The sequence below is a fragment of the Callospermophilus lateralis genome, chromosome 5 (assembly GCF_048772815.1).
Source record: "Callospermophilus lateralis isolate mCalLat2 chromosome 5, mCalLat2.hap1, whole genome shotgun sequence".
Taxonomy (NCBI): Eukaryota; Metazoa; Chordata; class Mammalia; order Rodentia; family Sciuridae; genus Callospermophilus; species Callospermophilus lateralis.
Window position 1 is genome coordinate 74,788,736 of NC_135309.1, and position 4,151 is coordinate 74,792,886.

The window sequence follows — 4,151 nt, forward strand, 5'->3', positions numbered from 1 at the left end:
TGCAGTGGCCACAGGAACTCCTGCAGGCCCTGGGTTCTAAGACTCCGGCCCCTTGAGTTCTTTATATATCCTGGAGATTAATGAACTATCTGAGGTGTAGATGGCAAAGATTTTTCTCCTATTCTGTAGGCTCTCTCTTCACGTTCTTGATTGTTTCCTTTGCTGTGAAGAAGCTTTTTTGTTTGATACCATCCCATTTATTGATTCTTGATTTTACTTCTTGTACTTCAAGAATTTTGTTGAGGGCTGGGGATGTGGCTCAAGCGGTAGCGCGCTCACCTGGCATGCGTGCGGCCCAGGTTCAATCCTCAGCACCACATACAAACAAAGATGTTGTATCTGCCAAAAAATAAAATAAATATTTAAAAAAAAAAGAATCTTGTTGAGAAAGTTGGTTGCTAAGCCAATACGATGGAAAGCTGGGCCTATACTTTCTTCTAGTAGCTTCAGGATCTCTGGTATAATGCCTGGGTCCTTGATCCACTTTGAGCTGAGTTTTGTATAGGGTGAGAGATAGGGGTTAAATTTCATTCGGATATTATGGATTTCCAGTTTTCCCAGCACTATTTGTTGAGGAGGTTATCTTTTCTCCAATGTATGTTTATGGTGCCTTTGTCTAGTATGAGATAAATGTATTATGTGCATTTGTCTCTGTCTTCTATCCTGTTCCATCGGTCTTCATGTCTGTTTTGGAGGGCTCACCTTTTCTTAAGCTATCATGGGTGCATCTCTTTTCCTTGCAGTCAAAAGAGACTGAGAAACTGATGTGACTCCATTTTGGGAAAACCAGCCTCTACCTCAGAGCAGGGCCTGTCCAAAGAGGGGATGACCCTTGTTCTTGGAAAACCCACAGAGCGTTCCTAGGCACAAGCTACCCTGCTGAGTTATCTGTCTGTAAAAAATAGGAGAGGTCTGAGCGCCAGATGTCCCTGACTCAGCAAACTAGTTCCTGGAAAGACCAAAGAATGTTTGAGGCCTAAGGCCTGACCGTGATGACCCAAGCAACCCCCTAAAATCAGCGTGAGACAGGGAAGATACCTGGAAGGCCAGGTGACACCCCCACCCCCCAGTAGTCTCGGTAATTGATAACATGTTAGGAAGCTGTGTGGTTTTTTTTTTTTTAATTTTAATATTTATTTATTGGCGGACACAACATCTTTGTTTGTATGTGGTGCTGAGGATCAAACCCGGGCCGCACGCATGCCAGGCGAGCGTGCTACCGCTTGAGCCACATCCCCAGCCCCAGGAAGCTGTGTGGTTTAGCACGTACACCCTTGCAACCCCTTGTGGCTTAAACCAATCAGTTCAAATGTATCCACGCCTTTTGAACTCACCAATCACCCTTATCCAACTTGTTCCCGCCAATGAATGTGCTAATCAATGTTAGGAGTTGTTGTTTGATTTTCCTGCAGTATGGAATAATTTGCTGTGTGATGTTGTGACACATAGAATGTTCCTAAAAACCTATAAAATCTCACTGAACAAAAGTCCGGGGCTCACTCCTCAGGACCACTGCGTCGGAAATAGTTGTGAGTCCAGGCTTGAGCTTGCAATAAAGACTCTTGTGTGATGGTCTTTCGGGGTCCCCCAAATCTGGTATTACAAGACTAGGCTACAACAGGAGCAATGGTTTGTCACTTCATGAGGTAAAAATACTTCTTATAAAACTTAGTGTGGGGGCTGGAGTTGTGGCTCAGTGGTAGTGTACTCGCCTTGCATGCATAAGGCACTAGGTTCCATCCTCAGCACCACGTAGGAATAAAATATGTTGTGTCCATCTGGGAAAAAAAAAAAAAAAAAAAACTTAGAGTGAAGGGCTGGGTTGTGGCTCAGTGGTGGAGTGCTTGCCTAGTGTGTATGAGGCACTGGTTTTGAGCCTCAGCACCACATAAAAATAAATGAAAATAAAGGTATTATATCCATTTACAACAAAAAAATATTTAAACAAACAAACAAACAAACACAAAACTTAGTGTGGACCTCTAAGTACACACTTGTAATCCCAGCTACTCAGCAGGCTGAGGCAGGAGGATCACAAGTTTGAGGTCAGCCTAGGCATCTTAGACTCTGTCTCAAAACAAAAACAAATATAAGCAAACAACAACAACAACAAAACTCAGTTGATCTTCTTAGAAATGAACTTACATACTCAAAATTATGTCCACATGTCACTAAACAAAAATTGACCAGACCGATTTTTTAAATTGCAATAATGGGGATTAAACAGAAGAGCACACTACCACTAGTATATGGTTATCACAGGACTGATGAGCAGTTTAAAAGCTTTGGAAAGTAAAATAGTGAATTTTGAGAAAAATGGAGAAGAGTTCATGGACATTGATGCTCAATGTGGCCACAGGAAGAAACATACAAATCCTTAAATCTGTAAACATTTAAGGTCATGAGCCTAGCCAAGATGTCCTTAAGTATTATTGGTTTTATTGTGCCCACCTCCCTGCCCCACCCCCCAATTCATATATGGAAGTGCTAACTCCCAGTGTCTCAGAATGTGACCTTATTTGGAAATAGGGTCATCGCAGATGAAATTAGTTAAGATGAAGTCATACCAGAGTAGGGTGGACCCCTAATTCAATACAACTGGTGTCCTTATAAAACAGGGGAAATTGGACACAGATGCTGGCACAAGGAGAATGTTATGTGAAGACGAAGACAGAGGTCAAAATGATGCTTCTACAAGCCACGGTTGTAAGATTCCCAGCAAATAATGAGAAACTAGGGGATAGGCAGGGAATTGATTCTCTCTCACAGTCCTCAGAAGAAACCAACCCTGTTGAATCCTTGATCTTGGATTCCTAGCTTCCAGAACTGTGAAATACAATTCTGTTGTTTAAATCTCCCAGTCTGTGCCCAAGCTCAGATATTTACATCTATGTGTGCTTTCCTTGAACCAGCTATAATGTAATAGCTTCTGCCAAGTATGCTTCCAACAGCAGGTCAAACAATGTGAAAGCTTAAGAATCCCAACTAGCATAGTTAGTTGTTATCTTGTTTTGTTTCCCAATTTATTTCCTCTAACTTACAAAACAAACACTCAATTTGCCTGAGCTTTCAAAGGACATTTTCTTTGCTCCACTTAAATAATCAATAAAGACATTTCACCAATTAGCAAAGTGAAAAGGGGGTGAATGTAGTAGTATTAGATCCAACCAACTACAACCATATAAATAAAAATAATTTTCCTACTTAGGTCTGAAGTTTTTTTTTAAAAAAAATGGTTTGGAATTACTTAGCTATTTCACCTTAGCATTACTTTAATAAATAATAATAATCTCTATACATTGATTATAGTGGATAAGGAACATTCCTAAGTACCTTATGCATATCAGGAGATAATAACTAGGAGAAAAGAACTATTATTATTTAAATGTTAAAGATGAAGAAACTGAGACTCAAGAGAATTGTCTATAAATGCAGTCAGTCAGTAATGGAGCTGACCTCAGACCCTAATCTGCCTTAGCACAGAATTCATATTCTTTGTTATAATGCTCTTCTGCTTTCTGAATGGGTTCAGGGTCTAACATAAAGAAAGCTCATGGAGTATTAGATTCCTCCCCTTGTCTGACTTGGTCTATTTCCCCCACCTCAGCACTAGGAATTGAATCTAGGATTTTGCACTTGGCTAGGCAAATGCTCTACACGGAGCATCCCCAGTCCTATCTATCTATCTATCTATCTATCTATCTATCTATCTATCTATTTTAGTACCAGGGATTGAACCCAGGGGTACTTTACAACTGAGCTACATCCTCAGTCCTTTTGTTTTTATTTTGAGGGTCTTGCTCAGTTGCTCAGCCCTCAAACCTGAGATCCTCCTGCCTCAGCCTCCTGAGTCACTGAGATTACAGGTATGTGCCACCAAGGCCTACTGATTTAATCTCTTTGCAACCGACATAAAAACTCTTGCTCATTCTGCCTGCATTTTCCAACTCAAGATGAAAGAACAGTAACTGGCACACAGTAAGTGCTCAGTAAGCGTTAGCTGTTATTAATGTTGTATTGTAGATGTTCTGTCTGGCAGTAGAAAGCATTATTTCATGAATCCCCTATTGTTAACTGTGGGTACTTTGAAATGTTATTGAATGACCACTAGTAGGGTAGGAGCTTGGAAGGTAAAGTTGATCCAGGAAAAA

General features: G+C 40.7%; 1 non-coding gene across 1 annotated transcript; it reads right to left on the reverse strand.

Annotated features, from left to right (window-relative positions):
• Positions 1–3,021: 3,021 nt before the first annotated feature.
• LOC143400590 (small nucleolar RNA SNORA27) lies at positions 3,022–3,145 on the reverse strand. The gene has a single exon (XR_013091497.1). It is a non-coding gene; the product is annotated as a small nucleolar RNA SNORA27 (small nucleolar RNA).
• Between the last annotated feature and the right edge of the window lie 1,006 nt (positions 3,146–4,151).